Source organism: Oryx dammah, unplaced genomic scaffold (assembly GCF_014754425.2).
Source record: "Oryx dammah isolate SB20612 unplaced genomic scaffold, SCBI_Odam_1.1 HiC_scaffold_6, whole genome shotgun sequence".
Classification (NCBI taxonomy): domain Eukaryota; kingdom Metazoa; phylum Chordata; class Mammalia; order Artiodactyla; family Bovidae; genus Oryx; species Oryx dammah.
Genome location: NW_024070190.1, coordinates 9,972,470 through 9,999,534, shown reverse-complemented (window position 1 = coordinate 9,999,534; position 27,065 = coordinate 9,972,470). Strand labels below are relative to the sequence as shown.

Sequence of the window (27,065 nt, the reverse complement as noted above, 5' to 3'; positions counted from 1 at the left end):
CACCTCTTCTTAATATCTTCTGCTTCTGTTAGATCCAGACCATTTCTGTCCTTTATTGAGCCCATCTTTGCATGAAATGTTCCCTTGGTATCTCTAATTTTCTTGAAGAGATCTCTAGTCTTTCCCATTCTGTTGTTTTCCTCTATTTCTCTGCATTGATCACTGAAGAAGGCTTTCTTATCTCTTCTTGCTGTTCTTTGGAACTCTGCATTCAGATGCTTAAATCTTTGCTTTTCTCCTTTGCTTTTCACCTCTCTTCTTTTCACAGCTATTTGTAAGGCCTCCCCAGACAGCCATTTTGCTTTTTTGCATTTCTTTTCCATGGGGATGGTCTTGATCCCTGTCTCCTGTACAATGTCATGAACCTCATTCCATAGTTCATCAGGCACTCTATCTATCAGATCTAGACCCTTAAATCTATTTCTCACTTCCACTGTATAATCATAAGGGATTTGATTTAGGTCATACCTGAATGGTCTAGCAGTTTTCCCTACTTTCTTCAATTTAATTCTGAATTTGGCAATAAGGAGTTCATGATCTGAGCCACAGTCAGCTCCCGGTCTTGTTTTTGTTGACTGTATAGAGCTTCTCCATCTTTGGCTGCAAAGAATATAATCAATCTGATTTCGGTGTTGACTATCCACTGTGTGGATCACAATAAACTGTGGAAAATTCTGAAAGAGATGGGAGTACCAGACCACCTGACCTGCCTCTTGAGAAATCTGTATTCAGGTCAGGAAGCAACAGTTGGAACTGGACATGGAAAAACAGACTGGTTTCAAATAGGAAAAGGATTACGTCAAGGCTGTATATTGTCACCCTGCTTATTTAACTTATATGCAGAGTACATCATGAGAAACGCTGGACTGGAAGAAACACAAGCTGGAATCAAGATTGCTGGGAGAAATATCAATAACCTCAGATATGCAGATGACACCACCCTTATGGCAGAAAGTGAAGAGGAACTAAAAAGCCTCTTGATGAAAGTGAAAGAGGAGAGTGAAAAAGTTGGCTTAAAGCTCAACATTCAGAAAACGAAGATCATGGCATCTGGTCCCATCATTTCATGGTAAATAGATGGGGAAACAGTAGAAACAGTGTCAGACTTTTTTGGGGGGCTCCAAAATCACTGCAGATGTTGACTGCAGTCATGAAATTAAAAGACGCTTATTCCTTGGAAGAAAAGTTATGACCAACCTAGATAGTATATTCAAAAGCAGAGACATTACTTTGCCAACTAAGGTCCGTCTAGTCAAGGCTATGGTTTTTCCTGTGGTCATGTATGGATGTGAGAGTTGGACTGTGAAGAAAGCTGAGCACCGAAGAATTGATGGTTTTGAAGTGTGGTGTTGGAGAAGACTCTTGAGAGTCCCTTGGACTGCAAGGAGATCCAACCAGTCCATTCTGAAGGAGATCAACCCTGGGATTTCTTTGGAAGGAATGATGCTAAAGCTGAAGCTCCAATACTTCGGACACCTCATAAGAAAAGCTGACTCATTGGAAAAGACTGTGATGCTGGGAGGGATTGGGGGCAGGAGGAGAAGGGGACGACCCAGGATGAGATGGCTGGATGGCATCACAGACTCGATTGACGTGAGTCTGAGTGAACTCCGGGAGATGGTGATGGACAGGGAGGCCTGGCGTGCTGCGATTCATGGGGTCGCAGAGAGTCGGACACGACCGAGCGACTGAACTGAACTGAGGCTCCTTCAGGAGCTTCCCAGGTGGCGCTAGTGGTAAAGAATTTGCCTGCCAATGCGGGAGAACGAAGGGTCATGGATTCAACCCCTGGGTCGGGAATATCCCCTAGAGGAGGGCATGCAACCCACCCCACCCACCCTAGTCTCCTCACCTGAAGAATCCCATGGACAGAGGAGCCTGGTGGACTATGGTCCACAGGGTTGCAGAGAGTCAACACGACCGAAGCGACTTAGCAGGCGGGCAGGCTCCTTCAGGGATGCAGGCAAAAGGGCGCCAGAAAGTCAGCCCCTGCAGAGGTCCCAGAGACTCTGACAGAATAACCATGGCAGCAACAGGGATGAGCTGCCCAAATTGGCAACAACCCCCCAAGGAGGTGTAAAGGGTATCAGATCCTAGAGAAATACTGATGAGACGCAATAGGGGAAGTGACCCACATGTATCTGGGAAAACCAAAATGTTCCCCTTATCAAGACAGGCCAGGCATATCCCTACGGATAGGCATGGATAGGACCTAGGACGTGGATCCTAACAGCACAGCTCAAGAGCCAAGGAGAATCACACATTCATAACACTGACACAAAGGAGTTAACACCATTCCTATTAATCATGCATGCTGTCATAGATAAGCTGGAGCCTACCCATCACCAAGCACCAGGGAAGGGAACCTTCACTTGGCTAACTGCCTGGTGGAAAATGAGTATGGGAGTGAACTTTATGAAGATACGTACTTTAAAAAGTCAAAGCCATCTAGGGGCAACTCTAATACACTGCCTATTATAGGATTTTAATGAAGAGAGATAGAGAAAAAGAAGAAAAGAATCACAAACAATATTCACTCCATTATGTGGACACATTAAGGGGATCACATTATTTCACGACGAGTAATTGTTTTTCCATTACAACTACTAGTAAGTCTTGCTTCTGCCTCCTAATGGAAGGACGCATAGACTGAGACTGGATTAGGAACCAGTAAGGTCTGACTGTCATTTTTAAAACAAATTTACAATAACATCATACCGGCTTGTTGTTTAATCCCACTTGTTAAGCAGACCTAGACGGGGGGATCCCCTCGATGGAGGAAAACCCATCTCTTTAGAAGGAGGGCAGAGACTCAAAAATAAGAAAATGCTTCATGAGTTCACTTTTGCCCTCAGCAGTATGAACTGTGTATATTTTAGCACATTTTAAAAGGAAAAGGAGACAAAATAAAAATTAGCAACCCAACATACACCTGTGAAACTCTATGTCTGGAGAATAGGGGCCTGGAGGAGAACCACACAGATATCTGGCATCACCTGTCAGGCTGCCAAACAACTGTATTTTGAAGCTATTCAGACGCTTTCCAAAGAAGAAACAACAAAAAAATCCAACATGCCTGAACTGGGAGGCGGGAGAGCCTCCTTGTAACTCAGCCCTTGTCAGACAAAATCCAGCAGCCTCAAAAGGTTCAATAGCCTTTTTATAAAGCTATTGTGTGGGTTAGTGCCTAAAAATAGTACAGTTCAGCAAGCAGATCACACAGAGGAATCACCTCTACACATTCAACTTCCAAACAATAGACAAAGGGGTGGAAAGAACACCAATGCACTCGGGGCAGTACAAGCTCCCGCGCTGCCCCCTCCCTGGCTTCCTCACCTCTTCTGAACAGCCAGCAAGCCAACTTAGCCCAACAGCCTGCACAGGAAAATGGGGGGGGGGGGAGTGTGAGGCCCCCATTCCTCTAATATTCACTGTCACCTTTATGTGTGTGCAGTCGCTCAGTCGTGTAGGCTCTGCGACCCGATGGATTGTAGCCAGGCAGGTTCCTCTGTTCATAGGATCTTCCAGGCAGGAATACTGGGGTGGGTTGCCATTTCCTCCTCCAGCGCACCTTCCCGACCCAGGGATTCAACCCGTGTCTCTGCATTTCCTACGCTGGAAGGCAGATTCTTTACCACTGCACCACCTGTCACCTTTAGGAGGTCTTTTTTCCCCCACATAGACAGGAAAGAGAGACCCACATCATAGTGATTACTGCCTGTACCGCTTTCACAGTCCCTTACACTAAAGCAGAGTTCTCAGTCTTCCCCTGGGCAAGTTTTGAAAGATATAGATATCAGAAATTTAGTTTCCAACTCAGTTTTTAAGTATCAGTGTTAAATACCTGACAATTTTAAAAGCTTCTCTGGTGAGGCTAAGAACCACTGCTTAAGGAAACAAAGTTTTTATGCCAAGTCAGGTCCATTGCCCACTAGGTTCTTCTGTCCATGGGATTTCCCAGGCAAGAATACTGGAGTGGGCTGCCATTTCCTTCTCCAGGGGACCTTCCCCACCCAGGGACTGAACCCGAGTCTCCTGCATTAGCAGGCATATTCTTTACCACTGAGATACCAGGGAAGCCCCCCAAGGCGAGGGGAAGCCAACAAAAACCTAGAGGGTGGGGTAAGTGTGACCCCAAAAATGGGCTCACCTCTTGGTGGGTGCAGACACGACCACGGCAAAGCATGGAAGAAGGAAGGCTTTATAATTACTCACAAGGAATAAAGAGAACACTGGGATCCTTCCCAAACCAGTGTCTCCCCGAAGAGAAAAATTGAGAAATTTTAAGCCAAGGGTACATGCAAGTTCATGAAGGGGCTTAAGTAGAGGAGAATTCAGCATAGAATTGGGGCAAAAGTCAACAGAGTCCAAGCTTTAACTGAATGAAGTCTGAAGGGTCAGCATCAGCATTCCACCCTCCAGCTGGATGGGCCTTAGTTTCTGCAGAACTCAAAGGTGTAAGGAACCAGGACCCTGCCCCCAGGGGGGACGACGGTTTCTCTTCTTTTTTTAAAAGTCTTACGTATTTATTCTGGGCTCTGCTGGGTCTCCACTGCTGCGTGCAGGCTTTCTCTGGTTGTGACAAGTGGGCTCCTCACCGTGGTGGCCTCCCTGGGTGCCGAGCGCGGGCTCTGAAGCGGGCGGCCTCGGTAGTTTTGGCACACTTAGTGGCTCCACGGCATGTGGGATCCTCCAGGACCAGGCGTGGAACCCATGACCCCTGCATTGTGAGGCAAATCCTCAAACACTGGACCAGCAGGGAAGTCCTACACTGGTTTCTGACTGCGCAGCCCTAGTTTCTCCATCTCCTCCCTTAATCACTGAGGCCTGTTCCAGGGCAAGCGTTGTGACGAGGCTTAGGTCACAAAATAGGTTAGGCGAAAATGGGTTCTCCTGTCGAGATCTTTCTCTAGGGACCCCTAACCTATCTGCTTACATAAGCACCAGGGATGAAGCCTGCCAAGGATGGGCCACCCAGAGGCCATGAGTCCTGCTCTTCTAGAAACCACTGCTGGACAGAATAAAAATCAAGCCACAACGGGCAGCTTCCAAAAACTCAGATAAGATCATGAGAAAATGAAAAAACTAAAACCCAAATTTTAATTCTCCTTAATCTCCGATTTTAATTTGGCATTTGCTTTTTTCTTCTTTTTTCTCAATGTATTTATAAAAGGGGGAATCTACAAGGGCTTCCTTGCAGCTCAGACAATAAAGAATCCACCTGCAGTGAAGGCAACGCAGGTTCAGTCCCCAGGTCTGGAAGATCTCCTGGAAGAGGGCATGGCAACCCACTCCGGTATTCTTGCCTGGAAAATCTCACAGACAGAGGAGCCTAGTGGGCTGTGATCCATGGGGTCTCACACTGAGCAACAAGCACCATGGAGTTTTATTGTGGGGATGATAAAGCTGAGAGGGGGAAAATAAGTAACAGTGTTTTACAAAGGGACTTAACGCACACTTATCAGATAAAATCAAAAGGAAATTAATAAAATAGCTAGATCAGTTATAACAAACACTACCTCTCTGAATTCAAATAAAAATTTTATGATAAGTTATCATCTCCATTTTGCCAATATCCAAACTGTGACACATAAAAGGTTAAGTGAATTGCCCAAGGTGATAAGACAGGAAAGAGCAGGGCACAACCTTTAAAAGAATGACCTAACCCACTGAAACACAAACTGATTAGAACCAAACAGGTCCAAGATGGCAGATGAGCTGACTCCCACTAGACCTTGAGCCTCAGCACATGGTCTCTATAACCCATCAGCAAGCTAAGGGACACCCCCACCGGTGCCATGACAGTTCTAAGGTCCACCATAAAAGGGCAAAAAGTGGGTGGTGGCCCAACTGCTGGAAATCCCCACCCCTTCCTCAAAATAGCCGAAATACTTCTCCCATTCATTAGCCTATTAAATCAGCCACCCCCATAAAAACTGACACCCCCACACCCTGGTGCCACTCTCACCTTCTGAGGTGGCCCACCTTTGTCTATTCAGCGTGTTTCCTCCCTGAATAAATCTTCTTTCATGTTAATACAGCTCACTCTTTAATTCTTTCCTGCACAAAGCCAAGAAACCACACTTGGCAGCCGTCCCAGGGACTCTGACATGGCCTAGGACCTGCATCCTCCTGACCCACTCTCTTTTCAGCAACAGTGACATTAAGTTAATAATCTCACCACCTGGAGAGCAAACCCTGTTGTCGTCCAACCTTAAAATGAAGGTTCTTTAATGTTCTTGTCACTAAACTGTGTTTTTCCACCAAGTCCATTTTCCAGATGTTTGTCTGCAAATACATGGGAGTCGGCTCGGGCAACTGAGAGCTCGACTTTCCTGAAGTGTCTGGGCGACCTCTGTCCTTGGAGTACCCTCACCGACAGGGTGGGAAGACGACCTCAGAGCTGCTCCCACTGAAGGAAAGAGAAGCTTGAAACAGAAAGGGTTGGCAGCTGCCTCACTACATTGAGGAGAAGACAGAATCGAGGCGTCTGATTTTTACAGTGTGTTTAGGGGCTTGTCCGGTGGTCCAGTGTTTAAGAATCCACCTTCCAGTGCAAGGGACATAGGTTCAGTCCCTGGTCAGGGAACCAAGAGCCCATATGCCGCACGGGGCAACCAAGCCTGCACGCCACAGCTAGAGAAGCCAGAGCATGACAACTAGAGAGAAGCTTCAGTGCCACAGCAGCCACAGGAAACACGCTCACATCTGTTAGCAGGTAATTAAATACAGATACTTGGGACATTTCACCCAACGCGCGGACTCTGCTCCTTTCCCTGAACAACCTTCCAGAAGGGAAAGCTGCCACGCCCTGACTCCTACTGTGTCTCAAGGTGTAAAGGGGACAAAGGAGCCTTATCTGCAGCCTCCCAGTCATAGAAAACAAAGGGCAGGAGGACTGCGGAGTTCGGCGTGATTCTCAGAGGGGACACTTGCTTTGCTTCTCTGCTTCTATCAGACACTCTACTAATTACCAGGTAAAGTTGTTTTTATCAAGGAAAAACAGTATTTTACCTCAGAATCCAGATCTTAACACCATCCACTGTTCCAATGTGGAACACTTCCATTGAAATCTTCCACTGATATTTTCTCCAAAGAGTAATATTTAATGAAAACAAAGGAGGTGGTCCAGTGGTGAAGAATTCGCCTTACGATGCAGGGGATGTGAGTTCGATCCCTGGTCAGGGAACTAAGATCCCACACCTAGCCTGCGAGCCACAGCTAGAGAGAAGCTTGTGTGCCATAAAAAAAAAAACCAGACACAGCCAAATAAATTAATTAAAAAAATTTTTTTAAACAAAGGGAAGAAAACTTACAAAACTACATGTTCTCTAAAAAAGCCATGTTGACTCTCAGGTTCCTGAACCAAGATGGGTGTGAGCAGCCTGTCTCCAAGGGAATACAGTCTTTACAGGACAGAACTGTGGGTGTTTCATGAGTGGTAATGCTGTAGATAGCATACGCAATGTCTGACATAACGCATTTTAAGTATTTCCTAATGATAATCCCTAATGCACTGATATTCATATTGGTCACAGTCACCCTTCAGAAATCGTGCCAAATTATCATTTAAACTGAGAAGCCACCAAAAAACCAGCAAAGCTGTCAAAGATCTGGTACTCATGACCCTTAAGGACAAGTGTGTTTTAAGAGGCTTGATACAAGAAGGTCTTCAGGGTGCGGGCAGGTCATTCACTCAGCATTCACTGCAGTTTCAGAATATGCAAAATTGTTCTATGTTTATTCCACCACACATCCTTAAAGTGATGTCAGGATTCCATTTGGTTTTACACAGTATCAGTAAGCTTATCTTTACGAATGATCAATATACAGCCATCTTATTAATCTAATTGTACAAACTCTTCTTTCTGTTCCTCTCATAGCTGTCTGCAGAAGCAATCACATTGTGACATCTCTATAAGACTAACAGGATGACTCAGCCTTCAACTGGACACCCAGCCCTGGGGCCAGGTCATAGTGAGTTGGGACAGCCTAGGTCCTCTGTTCAGTTCAGTTCAGTTCAGTCACTCAGTCGTGTCCGACTCTTTGCGACCCCATGAATCGCAGCACGCCAGGCCTCCCTGTCCGTCACCATCTCCCGGAGTTAACTCAGACTCACGTCCATCGAGTCCGTGATGCCATCCAGCCATCTCCTTCTCGGTCGTCCCCTTCTCCTCCTACCCCCAATCCCTCCCAGCATGAGAGTTTTTTCCAATGAGTCAACTCTTCACATGAGGTGGCCAAAGTACTGGAGTTTCAGCTTTAGCATCATTCCTTCCAAAGAAATCCCAGGGTTGATCTCCTTCAGAATGGACTGGTTGGATCTCCTTGCAGTCGAAGGGACTCTCAAGAGTCTTCTCCAACACCACAGTTCAAAACCATCAATTCTTCGGCGCTCAGCCTTCTTCACAGTCCAACTCTCACATCCATACATGACCACAGGAAAAACCAATAGCTTTGACTAGACGGACCTTAGTCAGCAAAGTAATGTCTCTACTTTTGAATATGCTATCTAGGTTGGTCATAACTTTTCTTCCAAGGAGTAAGCGTCTTTTAATTTCATGGCTGCAGTCACCGTCTGCAGTGATTTTGGAGCCCCCAAAAATAAAGTCTGACACTGTTTCCACTGTTTCCCCATCTATTTCCCATGAAATGATGGGACCAGATGCCAAGATCTTCGTTTTCTGAATGTTGAGCTTTAAGCCAACTTTTTCACTCTCCTCTTTCACTTTCGTCAAGAGGCTTTTTAGTTCCTCTTCACTTTCTGCCATAAGGGTGGTGTCATCTGCATATCTGAGGTGATTGATATTTCTCCCGGCAATCTTGATTCCAGCTTGTGTTTCTTCCAGTCCAGCGTTTCTCATGATGTACTCTGCATAGAAGTTAAATAAGCAGGGGGACAATATACAGCCTTGATGGACTCCTTTTCCTATTTGGAACCAGTCTGTTGTTCCATGTCCAGTTCTAACTGTTGCTTGCTGACCTGCATTTCTTAAGAGGCAGGTCAGGTGGTCTGGTATTCCCATCTCTTTCAGAATTTTCCACAATTTATTGTGATCCACACAGTCAAAGGCTTTGGCATAGTCAATGAAGCAGAAATAGATGTTTTCCTGGAACTCTCTTGCTTTTTCCATGATCCAGCAGATGTTGGCAATTTGATCTCTGGTTCCTCTGCCTTTTCTAAAACCAGCTTGAATATCAGGGAGTTCACGGTTCACGTATTGCTGAACCCTGGCTTGGAGAATTTTGAGCTTTACTTTACTAGCATGTGAGATGAGTGCAATTGTATGGTAGTTTGAGCATTCTTTGGCATTGCCTTTCTTGGGATTGGAATGAAAACTGATCTTTTCCAGTCCTGTGGCCACTGCTGAGTTTTCCAAAATTGCTGGCATATTGAGTGCAGCACTTTCACAGCATGATCCTTCAGGATTTGAAACAGCTCAACTGGAATTCCATCACCTCTACTAGCTTTGTTCGTGGTGATGCTTTCTAAGGCCCACTTGACTTCACATTCCAGGATGTCTGGCTCTAGATGAGTGATCACATCATCATGATCATCTGGGTTGTGAAGATCTTTTTTGTACAGTTCTTCTGTGTATTCTTGCCACCTCTTCTTTATATCTTCTGCTTCTGTTAGGTCCATACCATTTCTGTCCTTTATCGAGCCCATCTGCATGAAATGTTCCCTTGGTATCTCTAATTTTCTTGAAGAGATCTCTAGTCTTTCCCAATCTGTTGTTTTCCTCTATTGCTTTGCACTGATCGCTGATGCTGTTGAAACATGACATGAGTACCCAACAGTACCTACCACACAGTAAAGCCAGGTCATAGTGAGTTGGGACAGCCCAGGTCCTCAGGGCTCCATAATGACTAGTTCTGTGACCTTGAACAAAGCACTTATGCTCCCTTGGACCCAGTTCCCTTATTTCTACAAGGGGAATGGTAATATCTAGTTCAGTGCTGTTGGAACATGACATGAGTACCCAACAGTACCTACTACACAGTAAAGAGAGAGCAGATAAAGCTGCAATAATGCACAACCATAATTATTAGAAGAAAAAGGGAATGGGCTGCAGATACAGTAAGACTATTTGATCATGAAGTCCCCCTCATGTGATCAAATTGATCAGAATCACATTTTAGGGGGAAAAAAATCATTTGTAATATAATGGGCACACTGTCATGTATTCAACCAGACAGAAATTAATGGGAAGAACAAGAAATTGGGAAAAAGAGAAAAGAAAGAAATCCCTAGTTGTGTCATTTTGTCCATTAAAAAAATAGTTCCGAGGGGCTTCCCTGGTGGCTCAGTGGTGCCTGCCAAGGCAGGAGACATGAGTTTGATCCCTGCTCCAGGAAGATCCCACCTGCTGCAGAGCAAGTACACGTATGCCACAACTACTGAGCTTGCGCTCCAGAGCCAGGGGGATGCAACTATTGAGCCCATGTACGTGCACCGCAACTGCTCGAGTCCGCACACCCTAGAGCCGGTGCTGCACGGCAGGAGAAGCCCCCACCCTGAGCGGCCCGCACGCTGACTAGTGAGTGCCCCCACGCTGCAGCAACTGGAGAAAAACCCAGGCAGCAACAAAGACCCACCACAGCCAGAAATTACTTAATTAATTGACTGATTTTTTTTTTTTTTAAGAAAAAGAATTCCTAGTACAAAGCAGGATTGGTTTTGTGTTTTAAATCTGCTTACACTGAACCAGTCCATGAGAAACCAAGGTGCTAGACCTATCAAATGAGGGACCAAATCCTATTCTGTTCAAGTCATCACTTGAAAACAAGTGATGGGTTCAGGGAAAACAGAAAACTAATAAGTGTTCTCCCAGGCTTGGGAAGAGGAGGCCGGGAACCAGTAGGACTGGTCTTGGGATACAGGAGAAAGGCATCTTATGTGGGGGACTTTGACCCGCCTGCCCTAAGCTGTTGGAGACCTCACCAAATTCTCATAATCTCTGGGTCCCATGAAATCTCTCAAATCCTCTCTTTCTGCACATCCTTTTTTTTGTTGCTGTGAATAAAGTATACCAAAATGGACATGTCTAAATGCATTTATTTGTCCACTGAAATGTGTGTATAAAGTGCCCAGGGCATGCCAGGCATCGTAGAGGGGTCGTCTCAGCTCACTAGCGTTATCTCAGCATCTGAGGCCTACAGGATGTGAAACCTGTATTAGAGCTACTTGTATATACTTTTTTCCTTCCCGTTAAGATTGTAAACTCTTGAAAGGGAAGGGCTGCATTTTAATCATCTTCTTCCCCTTGGCACTTACCAGAGGGTTCCACTTATAGAAATTATCCAATAAACAATTATTGAACCCAATCACCCTCTAGGACACGTGTAACTGGAGGATCCAGGGTTTCTCTCCCCTTAGGTCTTCAGATTTTAAGACTGTCTCCCTGAGGCGGGTAAGCTCTTCTAAATCTGGCTGCTAGTGGGATATAAATGTTTTTAAACATAATCTGGAGAATGTTAATGCCCCTTTAACTTTCATGAATATAGGAGCAAAAAAGACGAACCTGAGGATGAGATTAGTCTTCCATATAAGCAAATGCATTTCCTGATGCCCAAGCGTCACAGTTTCACCTCACTCTTGGCATCTGGGTCCTGACAACATATGGTATTGTTGCTGCCATCAGCAAGCAAATGACCCCCACCCCTACACCCTACACCCGTTGGTGCTGTTTCCTAATAGATCAAATTGAGAAACTAGGCTTTTGATTCAGAAACTTGGGCAAGATCATGAGGAACTTAACAGTCTGAGAATATTTTAAGTAAATGGAGATAAATGATGGTCCCTCTGGAGGTCCATGGAGTCCTAGAATTCTATTGACCTTAACAAAACTGGCCAAAAAGAAAAAAGGACAGGATCACAAAGAAGCCTAGCACCACCATGACAATATTTATTTTCCTTCCAGAAAGGCAGGAGGTTGGATGTGAAGCTGAGAGCAGAGAAAGGAGGAACGAGATAATAGTCCAGGCATCAAAACAGCTGCTTTCTGATAAGAAGACACCAAAGGAGTTAAAAATTTTTACTAGAAATCTGAAGGACGAATGAAATGCACACCACTATCACACCATGGTACCGGCTGTCTCGGAAAATTTTATTCATCTTCGTACGAATAACAATTTGGAGCTCAACCCAAATTTTTCTAAGTAATCCCTTAATGATCATAATTGACTTATCCCACATAACAAGTCTTCTAATCTTCTGATAAACAGGCTTCTAAGCCTGGATGAGGGTTAAATAAGTCCTAACTTCATCAATGAGAAACGAGGACATGGAATGATAAAATGATCTATACAGGATTATGCAACACTTCCCTTGTGGCTCAGCAGTAAAGAGTCTGCCTGCAATGCAGGAGATGCAGGGTCTATTCCTGGGTCAGGAAGATCCCCTGGAGAAGGAAATGGCAACCCACTCTAGTATTCTAGCCTGGAAAACTCCATGGACAGAGGAGCTTGGCAGGCTACAGTCCATGAGGTCACAAAAGAGTTAGACACGACTTAGCAACTAAACAACAGCAAAGCAGCTCATCAATTACAATGTTCTTATTACATATAAATGTGTGAGAATAAAAGGCTTTGCAAAAGAGAAAAGAAAGAATCAAAACAAATGAACTCCACTCATATTTTTTTTTAAACAACAGATTTGTTGAATAGATTTGTGATGTTGCCTTGAATTGGGTATAAAGATAACCCATGTTAAAACAACCCTATGAGGATTTCAACACAGACTTTTCTAACTGCATCCACATGATAGCTGAATAGACGAAAGAAAGGAAGAAAGAAAGGGAAAAAAAGGAAGTAAGGAAAAGGAAAGAAGAAAGTGAAGAAGGAAGGAAGGAAAGAAAACTAATAATTGGAACTTGCAAGTGACTCCCCGAGGCCCCCAATGTAGGCAACTCCAAACCAAAGAGGCTTCTCAGAGGAATGCTCACCCCTGTCTGCTGTACGTGCGTGCTAAGTTGCTTCAGTCATGTCTGAGTCTTTGCTACCCCTTGGACTATAGCCTGCCAGGCTCCTCTGTCCATGGAATTCTCCAGGTAGGAATACTGGAGTGGGGTGCCATGCCCTCCTCCAGGGGATCTTCCCGACCCAGGGACTGAACCCGAGTCTCATGTCTCCTATGTCTCCTTCATAGGCTGGCGGGTTCTTTACCACTGAGCCACCTGGGAAGTCCTGTCTGCTCTGGAGGAGGGACAAATCAGAACATTCAGTCTGCAAGCCAAGGGGAACAGAAAGCATCTTTTTTGAAAAGCACACTTTCAAACTGGAAGCAGCTGCGGAGGTAAGGATGGCTTTGCAGGTCCGACCTGCTGGCAGGCTTACCTGGCTGAGGTGGTGGGCTCCTGCTTACCAGCCAAGAGCAAGATCCTGGAAGAGAAGAAAGAGACCCAGCTCAGACTCACAGAGAAACTCCTGCTCTGAAGTTTTCAGAGTGTGATCTGAGGACCCTGGACTTCCCAAGACCCTTTCAGAGGTTCGCAGGTCAAAGCCCTTTTCAAATCCAAATTCAAAGCCAAAACCAAAACCAGGACACAAAATGTAGTGCGGTCTCCTAGAGGCAGACACATCATGGTGTAGAGAGAGGGGCATCTAGCTTATTTTCTGATGCCAGATATGTAAGAGATTTGCAAAAAAAATCTAAAACAAGGTCATCTGCTCACTGATGTCTTTTCTTTTGGAAAATAGTGATTTCATGACACATATTATTTATAATAAAAACTATAGGGCTTATTGCCATTTCAAATGAATTAAGAAATATTTTTAAATGTCTTGACTTTAGTTCCAACACTGTGAGTATCAGCAGAGATAAGTATAAGTTGAGATAAGATTTTGATTGTGTAATCAAAAGCTCCTTGGGATCCTGACTCATTTTTAAGTGTAAAGGGGACCTAGGACCAAAAATTTGAGAACTGCTGCTCCAGGTAGCTATTCTGGAGCCAACTTCTATTAAACAGCAGGCTTCCCTAGTGGCTTCGATGCCTGCAATGCTGGAGACCCCAGTTTGATCTCTGGGTCAGGAAGATCCCCTGAGGAAGAAGGTGGAAACCCACTCCAGTATTCTTGCCTGGAGAACTCCATGGACAGAGGAGCCTGGCGGACTACAGTCCTTGGGGTCACAAAGAGTCAGATACAACTGAGCAACTAACACTTTCACTTTTTTCACTTTCTATTAAACAGCATCTGCTTTGAAGAACAGCGGTGGTCAGTACACAGCACTATGCGCCAGGCGCCCTACTAAACATGTGTCACTTACAAATTCACAATCATCTTAAAAAAAAGCTCAAGAGAACCATATTTAATATTCTGTGTTAAACCTTAACGGAAAAGAATATAAAAAAGAATAGATATATATGTATAACTGAGTTATGTGGCTGTACAGCAGGAATTAACACAACATTGTAAATCAAATAAACTTTAATTAAAAAAGAAAAAAATAAATCTGGCCTTTCCGCCTCGCCCCTGGAGTGGAGACTGGTGCTCTAAAGACTGGTTACTTGCCCAAAGCACCCAAAGCAAGTCACAGAGAACAGGGTATGAACTCGAGTCAGCCTGGCTCCTAAGACCGTGATCTCTTATTATACATAATTAAAAAAAAAAAAAAAGAATCATGAGAATTTCTGCAAACTAAACTGGAGCAAAGTGGCTAGGGCCCACTCTCACACATGGCACTTAACGGACTCCGTTTGCAACAAAGTGAGCACAGCCTGGAAGAAACACTACTGACGGGCTTCTCTGCTGCCTGCAAGACACCCGCTCCACGCCAGGCTTACAACTGTTGTCCCCATTCAGTATGAATGGTGCCCCTAACACATTCTAGGGTCACCTATCAAAAAGGCTATGACAGGTCTTGGCTTCTGAAAGCCTCCTTTTCTAATCTGCCTCAATTTGCATGAAGAATTGAAACCATGGGTGAAGAGGTACTATTACTTGTCCTTCAATTGCAGCTGAATTTAACATTATGTGCAAGAGGAGGAGAGAGGAAGGAAATTCTCATTGGCATAACTTATGCAGCCAATATAGCCAATTCTGAGTTTAAAAACCTAAAGCATGGTATGGAAAGTTTCTCAAAAAAAAAAGAATAGAATTAGCATATGATCCAGCAATTCCACTTCTGGACATACGTGGATATATACGCAAAAGAATTGAAAACAGAGACTAAAACAGATATTTATACCCCCAGGTTCATCACAATACTATCCACAACAGCTAAAAAGGAAAAACAACCCAAGTGACCATCAGACTATGCTTTATCCATACAACAGAGCATTATTCAGCCTTTTAAAGGAAGGGAATTAAGACATATACCAAAACACGGATGAATTTTGAGGACATTTTGTTAAATAAAGTAAGCCAGGCACAAAAGGACAAGTACTGTATGACTTCACTTATACGAGGTAACCAGGAGTCAAATTTCTAGACTCAGGAAGGAGAACGATGGTTGCCAGAAGCTGGGGACAGGGGACAGGGCGTTCGTGTTTAATAAATACAAATTTTCTGTTTGGTAAGGTGGAAATGCTCCAAAGACGGATGGTGGTGATGGTTGTACAACAAGGTGAATATAAATTAATGCCACTGAATTATACACTTAAAATGGTAAAAATATCATATCTATTTCACTACAATCCAAAAAATACCATTCATCGGGCTTCCCTGGTGGCTCAGTGGTAAAGAGTCCACCTGCCGATGCAGCAGACACAGTTTTGATCTCTGATTGAGGAAAATCCCACATGCCAAGGAGCAACTAAACCTATGCACCACAGCTACTGAGCCTGGGCTCCAGAGCCCGGGAGCTGCAATTACTGAGCCCACGTGCAGAAAATACAGCTACCCATGCTCCCTACAGCCCATGACCCACAGCAACAGAAGCCACCGAGATGAGAAGCCGGAGCCCTGCAAGTAAAGAGTAGCCCCCGCTCTCCGCAACTGGAGAATGCATGCACAGCAACAAAGACCCAGCACAGCCTAAATAAATAAAGGATTTTATACGTATAAATTTAAAACAAAAATAGCATTCATCAAAAAGGGTTCCTAACATCAGATAATCAGAAAATAATCTATTCATGGGTATCATATGGCTTCAATTTTCACTAATGTGTTAGACCCACCCGTGCATTCATCCACTCGGCAAATGTTCACCACCCGCCTCCTGGTTATGAGCTCCTACGCTAGGTAGGAGCTGGTGAAGGAGACAGTCGGTCTACACCTTGGAGCACACACACACACACACACACGGGCACAGCAGTCCTTATACCAAAACGTACCCAAAGGCAGCCCACGTGGGAGACGCAACTGCACTACAAATGCGGAAAGCTTCTTGCTAACAAAGCATGAACTTGTAAAATGACAAAAATTTTCAAGTCTCCAAGCCTCACGATTTTTCAAACTTTTAAGAATCTTTTTTTTTTCCCTCTACAGAGGCTCTACATTTTTTATGCTGATTTACTATAAAACCCTCAACTTTAGTGTACAAAATAAGTCTTCAAAAATCCTCCTGATTAAACTATCTGCGTTTCATGACTAAGTATCATGTAGTTAATTTCTCTTCACCCTTAAATTATGTTCTAATACCCCCTACACAATGACTGCAACTCTGTAAAAGGCACTTTTCCTTCCTTTGGTACAGCAAACATCCTGTAAACAATTAATGCCTGGCTCTTGTAACCAGCTGCTTTTGTTTACAGACAGGAAGGGAAACCACAAATCCTCTGAGTGGCACTGGGACTTGAGAGTTTTGCTCCATTTCCTACCAAGCAGGTGGTTTATATGAGAGAACTAGCTATTGTTTTGGCTCTGGAGAAAAAAAGAAGTACATTTTTCTTGCAGCGCGGCCTTCCCAAGCCGCAGACCTCGGCGGGGACCGTCACAGAGGATCAGGAAGAGGGGCCTTCCTCCTCCACCCGCTGCCCAGAGGCCCCTCACACCTCAGCCAGAAGCTCCGCCAGAAAACTGTGTCTGCAGGCACAGGGCGGCCCGGCCCTCTGTCCCCACCAGCAGGTTCCTCAGCTGTTTCCCTAGTGAAAACGGGTTCTGAGAAAGTGAAGGCAAATATTTTCTTTCCACTGTGAAGAATACAAATATTCCCTCCAGCTCAAAAATCACCATTTCTCCACTGACTATAAGGACATGCTTGTTAGTATTCCAGGGCAAGCAAGCCAGCCAGCATCAGAGAACGGCCACGTTTTATTCTTGCATTTTTAACTTAAAAATAAAAACTCCTCTCAAAATAAAGAGATGCCTCCGAGGGGCCAAGTCATCAGCGCGGATTTCTATCCACGCACGTGTGACCTTCGGTCTTGAGCAGCAGGGTTCCCGCCTCTTCCTGCCCTGCAGCAGGGCTCAGGGGCCAGTGGGTGCGCCGCCGCCAGCACCATGAGCCACGGTCACACCTCCCCATCATCAGCAGGCCAAGAACCCGAACCCAGACCTCACCCACTCCAGACGCACAGTCCACATGGATCTGCACCCAGGCCCAGATTCCAACAGCCAATCACATAGGGAGAGAACTTCTGAATCGTGGGGATTCTGTAGATGGATGTCAGGTGATGCCACTTGCTCCAGCAAATGCATTCTGGATACCAGCTCACCTGTCGATGTCCAGCACTCAACATCAGTGACCACTCACCAGCACCAGGAACCAGGCCTGTCTCAATACTTGTACACACACATACACACGGCCCCAGTGCTCTCTAATACCAGTGTCCAGGCCACAGCAATGTCTAAATTACGAACAAGATGTCAGCTCAATGTTAAAACATGTGCTACAAACCTGGAGCAGATGACTGGCCAGGCAGAGGAGTCTGTTTTCACCGTGAATCAGGTCAGTGCAATGAGACTCTCAACCCGAGACATTTCCTCACCCCTCAAGTCACACTGTGATCCCAGTGTGCCCAACACAAAGCACTGCTATCACTCAGGGACTGTTTCTATTTCCCCCCTTTCGTGGCTGTACACACACACACACACAGACACACACACAGACACACACACACACACACAGACACACACAGACACACACACACACACACACAAGTGCTAAGAATGCTTGACAGAGGATGAGATGGTTGGATGGTATTACCAACTCAATGGACATGAGTTTGGGCAAACTCTGGGAGACAGTGAGGGACAGGGAGGTCTGGCATGCTGCAGTCCATGGGGTCACAAAGAGTGGGACACGACTTGGTGACTAAACAACAAAAGAAGACTTAACCATCTCTCTTAACCAAAAGAGATCAACCATCATAACACATTTAAGTGCACAATTCAACACCGAATTACAAGCGTAACACTGCACAGCAGACTCTAGAACCTATTCCTTGTATGTATGTGACTGAAACTTTATACCCACTGGACTGTAACTGCCCATTTCCTCTCCTGCCCAGCCCCTGGCAACCACCATCCTGCTCTGTTTCTCTGAGTCTGATTATTTTAAGTGGAATCATGCAGTTCTTGTCCTCCAGGGTCTGCTTATTTCACTGAGCATGAGGTCCTCTAGACTCATCCATGTGGTCACAGGACAGGATGACCTGATTTTTTAAGGCTGAATAATATTCCACTGCATATTTACCCCGGTGTTTTGTTTTATTTTTCTAAGTCGGGTAGAGATAAGAAGAGAGAAAGAGACTGGAAACAGAATCCCTTTGCAGTTACTTTAACATTTAACAATATTCTTTTAACACCTCCAGCACTCAAACTCTTTCCTCAGCACTAGGAGCTGTTGCCACTTGAAGCTTTCTGCCTGATGGAGCAAGCCAACCACTCACTCCACAGAAGACGGGGACCGAGTGTCAACAGAATATAATGGAAGAGTCTCTGGTAGGTACTGTGAGAGGACTAAGGAGGAGGCCAAACTTCAGCTGGGAGGAGAGACGTGGAGAAAAAAGGGGAAAGTAGGTAACACTGGAGCAGCTAAAACACAGCAAAGGTGTGGGGAGTTAAGGGAGCTCTGCCCCCTGACCCATTTTGTCAGGAAAATCTATACATGTGTATCCAACATTGATGCAGGCCTTCTCCTCTCCCCCATCCCAGCCCAAGGGTGAGGAAGAATTTAGGACTTAGATGCCTCTGCAAACCTCATGGAAAATCCCACAAAGCCCACAACACCACTCCTCACAGAGAACTCCATCGAGCCCTAAACAATGGCTTCTGAGTCTAGACTTCAGGAGACTGGGCGTACGTGCTAAGTCACTTCACTCGTGTCTGACTCTTTTCGACACAATGGACCGTAGCCTAGCAAGCTTCTCTGTCCATAGGATTCTCCAGGCAAAAGAACTGGAGTGGGTTGCCATTTCCTCCCCTAGGGGTCAAACCCGAGTCTCTTAGGTCTCCCGCACTGGCAAGCAGGTTCTTTACCACTAGCGCCATCTGGGAAACCCTCGGGAGGGCAGGGACCAGGTCTGGTTCATGACACCATGGCCAGTACTAAGCACCATATTTTTCACTTTAGAAGCACCTGGTAAATATCTTCCAGAAAGAGAAGAAAGAAGGGGGGAGTAGTAGGAGGGGGAAAGAAGAGAAAAGGCAGGAAAGAGGAAAGGAGAAAGTTATTGGCTTGAGCACCATGGAGAATAAGGACAGGGGTAGGTGTGCGCCTAAGGAAAATGCTGGGCATTTTCAAATGGAATTCCCACAGGACAAGCTAAGCCATAGGAAATCACCAACATGGCAGCCTGGAAAGGCTGCACGTGATTCTACCTGGTATCTGCTCCTCCCCAGTGGGCTTGCCTACTCGACATCTATGTCTATCATCAATGGCTTATTTGGGGACCACACCAGCCATTCCTGTCTCTCTGAGCCCCATCAGTCAGCTGCCACATGGAAGACCCACCAGTACCCCTAACTCAACTTAGAAAAGAGCTCACGCCCTTCCCACAAGGCCTCGCTCCATCCCTGCTCACAGCCTGGGCACCAGTCCCATTGTGCCTCACATGCCTGCCTGCACCACCGACGCTAGACTCGCAGGCTATGCCTGCCCAGCACCCCGTCTTCTAGCTCCAAAAGGGACCCCTGCCCCTGGGCCACTCAGGGAACAACCTCTCCCCTTCACCTCAGTGGCTAGATCAGGGTGGAGAACCAAAGCAAGCTGTCTACATGTTTTCTGGGATAATGCAGAGATCTTGGGAGATGGAAGTCAGTTTCCACTCAGGAAGCTAAGCCAGGAGGATGTGAGCCGCTGGCCGCCATCCTGCTGATCCCATGGAAAGCACTCAAGAACCCGGCAAAACAGAGAAGGGGAGTCAAGATACAATAGAGAAAGAGCCTCCAGGCCAATGTTGGACCCCTGGATCCAGCAGCATCTAAAACATGCTACTCCCAAACCATCCCAGTCACTTGAGTAAAACCTTTCCTTTTCTGCCTAAGATGGTATAGACTGGGTTTCTGTCATTCACAACCAACAGTCCAGATGGATGCACCTGCTCACAACTGCACTGGGCATAACTTCAACCTCAAAATAGGCTTCAAATAATTATACAAAGTGGACCCAAGCACCTTTGACCTGACAGTCATAGCCTGCAGTAAATGACCTTTCCCAAACAAATATGTCCTGAGGTCTCTTGTTTCTGCCCCTTTTATCAAACTGTCCCCATCACCCAAACTACCAGCAGCCTTCACTCTCACAGAACTTCTCAGACATCTCTAGGGGGAAAGTTGCCAAGAAAACTTCCTAGACAGTGCTTCCTCTCTATGCCTCCAGAAGACCATTACTTGTAGCTTCTGCTTTTGCTCTTAACATTTTTCAGTCTGTCTCATATGTGATTTATTTACAAAAAATTCAATTTAATGAGCAGAAGCCTTAGGCATAGCAGGTAATCAATGAACAGTTGGTGAAATGAATACTCAAAAGTGGATAAGCTTACATTTGCTGAGGATGGTGGTACAATTAATTCAAAGTCTGTATCCCTTGCCATACATTTATTACATTAATTTTTCTGTAACGTTGAAGAAAAAATTACCATGACTATTAGAATGGCCTTGATATGGTGGAGGAAATACTCTGGGATCTTTCAGTATTTCCCATGAATAAAATAAATAAGGAAGATGTCTGGGAGCCAATATACCTCCTGCTAATTAAAGCTAAAAAGCTTGAACTGCTCCATAACACTACAAAGTCCAAACTCTCAGCCAAGGCAACTAAGCCACCAGCAATCTCTCCAGCCAGCCTTCCAGGTCCTTGCACTTCCACCCTTGCTCATATACCCAGAGAGTTGTTTTCTGATTGCTTAGGTAGAGGGTGGAGCAGCGGAAAGTCCTGACACTATTTGGTGAACACTGCTTTCCTCTACCCAGTGTGTGAAACATAATGAATAATAAAATAATAATAACATGGGAACTAGCAACAATTTTACTATCAGAAAGACGTACATGATGAATTCATGTGCATCCCCATAAGGATACCTATTCAGGAAAATAGAACGCTGAACTCGGTATGTTCACTGAAACAGATTCCTGTTCCATCACTGGCTAGTGTACAGTATCATCTGCATGAAGACGAGCAAGACATGACAAATAAGAAAACACCATTTCTTAAGGTGGTGTTTTATGTTCATTATCTTTTTGTTAAACTTACTTTTACAGAAGTATGATGTACAATGTTGTTTAATTTCTGCAGGACAGCAAAGTGATTCAGTTGCAAATATATATCTACATTATTTTTCATATTCTTTTCCATTATGGTTTATCACAGGATACTGAATATAGTTCCCTGTGCTATACAGCAGGATCTTGTTTATATATCCTATACAAAGTAGTTTGCATATGCTAATCCCTAACTCCAAATCCATCCCTCCCCCATCACCAACCACAGTCTATTCTCTATATCTGTGAGTCTATTTTTGTTTTGTAGATACATTTATTTCTAACATAACTTAGACTGCACTTATAGATAACTCAGATATACTTTATACCATAAGGCATTCGGCTGTCTAGCTTATTTTGCTTAGTAGGATCATCTCTAGGTCCATCCGTGTTGCTGAAAATGGCATTATTTCATTGTTTTTTATGGCTGAGTAATATTCTCTGCAGATGGTGATTGCAGCCATGAAAATAGAAGATGCTCACTCCTTGGAAGGAAAGTTATGATCAACCTAGATAGCATATTAAAAAACAGAGACATTACTTTGCCAACAAAGGTCTGTCTACTCAAGGCTATGGTTTTTCCAGTGGTCATTGTATGGATGTGAGAGTTGGACTGTGAAGAAAGCTGAGCGCCGAAGAACTGATGCTTTTGAACAGTGGTGTTGGAGAAGACTCTTGAGAGTCCCTTAGACTGCAAGGAGATCCAACCAGTCCATCCTAAAGGAGATCAGTCCTGGGTGTTCATTGGAAGGACTGATGCTGAAGCTGAAACTCCAGTCCTTTGGCCACCTCATGCGAAGAGCTGACTCATTGGAAAAGACTCTGATGCTGGGAGGGATTGTGGGCAGGAGGAGAAGGGGACGACAGAGGATGAGATGGCTAGATGGTATCACCAACTCGATAGACATGAGTTTGAGTGAACTCCAGGAGTTGGTGATGGACAGGGAGTCCTGGCGTGCTGCGATTCATGGGGTCACAAAGAGTCGGACACGACTGAGCGACAGAACTGAACTGGACATTCTCTTCTGTATATACATACATACACATCACATCTTTTTTAAGATTTTTTTTTAACACAAACTACTTTTAAAGTCTTTACTGAGTCTGTTACAGTACTGCTTCTGTTTTATGTTTCACTTGGGCCACAAGATTTGTGGGGTCTTACGGAGGAGCCTGGTGGGCTGCATTCCATTGGGTCGCTAGATAAAAATGTCCCAAATGGTAACTTTACTAGGAGTGCCGCCTCTATTCTCCTACACTGAAAGGGAAAGAACCCATTATCAGATAAATTTCTTGAATCATATTTAAATTATTCCTAACACAATACACAAGATGGAAATCCAGGATGAGCTGGGCCAACCAGACAGAAGGAAAATGAGGGAGGGGAAATAAATTGACGCAGATGCCTCTGTTAGAGGTTTGGCCACATCTGCTGCTGCTGCAAAGTCGCTTCAGTCGTGTCCGACTGTGTGTGACCCCATAGACAGCAGCCCACCAGGCTCCCCCGTCCCTGGGATTCTCCAGGCCACATCTAGGACAGAAGAAACAAATCTGCCAGTGCAAAGTTACATAATACCTGTGCTGTCACGTTTGGGAGAGAAAAGGAAAGTATTATAGCTGATATGTATCAAATATTTACCAAGTGATAAGGATGTATTTCCTTAAAGCCCCATGACTTCAAATTGTCCAGATTTTAAACAATTATGTATCGATTCAACCAAGATATAGATCTTTACTTTATATACATAAAACTAGAAAATGCAAAGCTAACTCCTATAACTGATAACACAATTTCGAGAAAAACATCCAATGAAACCACTTGAAATGTAACAAAAAAGACTACCCTCTACCCAGCCGCTTAGTTTAACCCCCGTATTCAAGAAAACCTAACATCTATCAGTTTTCTCAGGCCAATATATCAGATATTTAGGTGACAGTTCTAGAACAGTCAGCAAACTGTGCTTTTCTAGAGGCTAATGCTTATTTTCTAGCTAAGTCTCTATTTTCTCCAATAAAGGAGTCATTCTACAAGCGTATCTATGGAAGTCATCATAATATTATATATCATCACAGAACAATATAGGCTTTATTAAAGAAGCAGAGATGAAGAGGTACAGTTTCTAAGTTAAGTGGGATGGGGGCTGGGGAGAGACAGGTCAAAGGTTGAGAATTTTGCATAAATGGAAACTGATCAAGGAGGAATCATCTTTTTTCTCTAATATCCCTTCTCCTCCTCTCCCTTCCTTCCTATTTCTCTCACCTCCAAAATGTCTTTCTACTCCAAAGGCGCCAGCAACTTGATACCTGAGACCCTGTGCACAAACAAAAGAGTAAATAACTACAACAATGAAACAATGCAAAGAGAACAAGCAAGAAGAAACTGTCCTGGGAGACTCACTCTCTATAGCAAGGTTCCCTTCATCACAATAACCAAATGAGGGGGAAAAGCAGAGGCAGAAGGAGGCTGGAACTGAACACGCAAATCTCAGGGCCTGCAGAAACAGCAGAACACAAACATGTGGGGCTTGGTCATACATAGCTATTGACTTGTGCACGCTTCACATAGGTCCGCTGAACTGAATGAAACATTTTATAGGATCAAAGGAAGAAAAATGTGGTAAGCAAGACTGAAAAAGGTAGTACCTCTAAATCTATAAAAACAGTAGTAATAAAGAGAAAACTACGTAGGGAATAGAGTTGGAATGATATTTCAAAACAAAAGAACAACCCAAAATGAAGATAATATTTACTGAGCTTGGCTTCATCAGTTAATTCAGAAAACTTTCACATGAAAGAAAACACAAGAGTTGGTTCCTCCTCAAAACCTTGTCTGTTTGCCCAGGGCAATGATGAGGCAGGACAGTGAGGATCCACACAGTTCAGTCCACACTGTCCTCTGCTACTTTCTCCATCACTTGGGTCCTGTCTTTATCACAGTGAAATCAACTAGAAAGACAGTCATAACATAGCGTGTCTCTAGGTTTCTCTTGTACACATCTTCAGGAGCAGACGTCCCGAAAGGTATTCATTCATATTTCATTGGATATTTTATCTAGACGACTGCATCATCTCGTGATGCCTCTATGACTGGGGATTCCTAACAAGAGAGCAGACGGAAATGGGGCCTTATCTCAACAGGCTCTAAAAGACTCACTCCAACCTGAGTATTCCTGGTTCACAGGAAGAGTGCCCCAAATCATCACACAAAATCAGAAAACTGAAGAGAAAAAGAAAATGGAGCAAAATACCAACTCGCTAGTAACCAGCTATCCTGGATGATTTAAATTTATTTATTTATATATACATACATACATTGGGCTTCCCAGGTGACTCAGAGTAAAGAATTCGCCTGCCCATGCATGAGACACAGGTTCAATCCCTGTGTTGGGAAGATCCCTTGGAGAAGGAAATGGCAACCCATTCCAAGAATGCCTGGAAAATCCCATGCACAGAGGAGTCTGGCAGGCTACATTCCAGCGAGGCCTAAACATTCAAACATGACTTAGCAACTAAACAATATACATATACACATATGCATCCATATACATGTGTTTATGTATATAATCACACACAGGGCTTCTCAGGTGGCTCACTGGGGAAAAAACCTGTTTGCCAGTGCAGGAGACATGTTCAGTCCTTGGGTCAGGAAGATCCCCTGGAGGAGGGCAGGGCAACCCACTCCAGCATTCCTGCCTGGAGAATCCCATGGACAGAGGAGCCTGGCGGCCTACAGTCCACGGGGTTGCAAAGAGTCGGACACGACTGAGCGACTTCACTTCACTGCACTTCATGGAGCGACACAGCACACACGCGCGCATACACACATAACCATCCAAAGGCAGGAATTCTAACCCATGTGAGTATAAATTAGTCCTCACTATCACCAAGATAAACTTCCTTAAAGGGAGAACAAAGAAAAGCATTGACAGACACAACAAGGTATTCTTCTGGGCAGGGAAATCCCTCTCTTCTGGAAACACCCAAGAAAAACAAACTTCTGATACCTCACACATAGAAAACAAAGGAAACTGCCAGACCACCTAGCCACGGAGCAAGAACACCAGGAACACAGGAGCGAAGGGCACTGCCACGCAGCAGGACCGCCTTCACGAGCAACCTGCCCCAGCCTTTACACTGGGGTGCATCTCCCAATGGGGAGAAACAACTGTCAGCTGTTTCAGCTAAAACCGACCAAGGCTGCAGTTACCACTGCTGAGCTGGGTCTGCACAGCTGGGATGGGGACCTCCAGGAGCAGGAAACAGACCGCGAAGGCCAGAGGACGAAGGAAGATTATGGTATCACAGGAGAGCCTGGGACGGGAAGGGCGTGCAACTAATATTTCTCAACTTTTTTGTTACCTATAAAATACAAGTAAAAGATGTACTTTGCTGGGGCTTCCCAGGTGGTGCTAGTGGTAAAGAACCTGCCTGCCAACGCAGGAGATGCAAGAGACGTGGGTTCCATCCCTGGGTTGGAAGATGCCCTGGAGAAGGGAACAGCTCCCCACTCTAGAAGTCTTGCCTGGAGAATCCCACGGACAGAAGAGACTGGTGGGCTACAGTTCTTACCGTTGCACAGAGTTGGACACGAGTGAAGCAACTTAGCATGTACGTACATACTTTGATAAACTTGATTTTAAAAAAAAAACACTGAATTTATAAACCCATTCAGTTTCAGTTCAGTCAGTCAGTCCTGTCCAACTCTTTGCGACCCCACGGACTGCAGCACGCCAGGCCCCCCTGTCCATCACCAACTCCTGGAGTATACTCAAACTCATGTCCATTGAGTCGGTGATGCCATCCAGCCATCTCATCCTCTGTCGTCCCCTTCTCTTCCTGCCCTCAATCTTTCCCAGTATCAGGGTCTTTTCCAATGGGTCAGCTCTTCACATCAGGTGGCCAAAGTACTGGAGTTTCAGCTTCAACATCAGTCCTTTCAGTGAACACTCAGGAGTGATCTCCTTTAGGATGACTGGTTGGATCTCCTTGCAGTCCAAGGGACTCTCAAGAGTCTTCCCCAACACCACACTTCAAAACCATCAATTCTTCGGCACTCAGCTTTCTTTATGGTCCAGCTCTCACATCCATACATGACCACTGGAAAAACCATAGCCTTGACTAGACGGACCTTTATTGGCAAAGTAATGTCTCTGCTTTTTAATATGCTATCTAGATTGGTCATAACCTTGCTTCCAAGGAGTAAGCGTCTTTTAATTTCATGGCTGCATTCACCATCTGCAGTGATTTTGGAGCCCAGAAAAATAAAGTCAGCCACTGTTCACTCTCAGTCTAATTCTTCCAAGGACTACCTATATTTCTTGCATATCATACCAGGCACTGACTTAGATATTCAGGATGCATGAAGTGATGGCCCCAGTGAAAGTCCCACTTTCCAGCAACTTGCACACCTCGCCTGCCCCCACACCACCCAGCACACTGTATGTGATCCATCTCATTTCTGGAATCCTCAATTAGGA

General features: G+C 44.8%; 1 protein-coding gene and 1 long non-coding RNA gene across 6 annotated transcripts in view; one reads left to right on the top strand and one right to left on the bottom strand.

Moving 5' to 3' along the window:
* Positions 1 to 27,065, bottom strand: part of SIPA1L2 (signal induced proliferation associated 1 like 2) — a 246,651-nt gene that overhangs the window by 172,411 nt on the left and 47,175 nt on the right. For all 5 annotated transcript variants that reach the window (XM_040242739.1, XM_040242738.1, XM_040242742.1 and 2 more), the window contains exon 2: positions 13,339 to 13,383. The gene's annotated coding sequence lies outside the window, so the exon portion shown is untranslated. The remainder of the gene's footprint in view (positions 1 to 13,338; positions 13,384 to 27,065) is intronic.
* Positions 8,722 to 22,022, top strand: LOC120865443. The gene is made up of 3 exons (XR_005721407.1): positions 8,722 to 8,733; positions 20,144 to 20,146; positions 21,940 to 22,022. It is a non-coding gene; the product is annotated as an uncharacterized LOC120865443 (long non-coding RNA).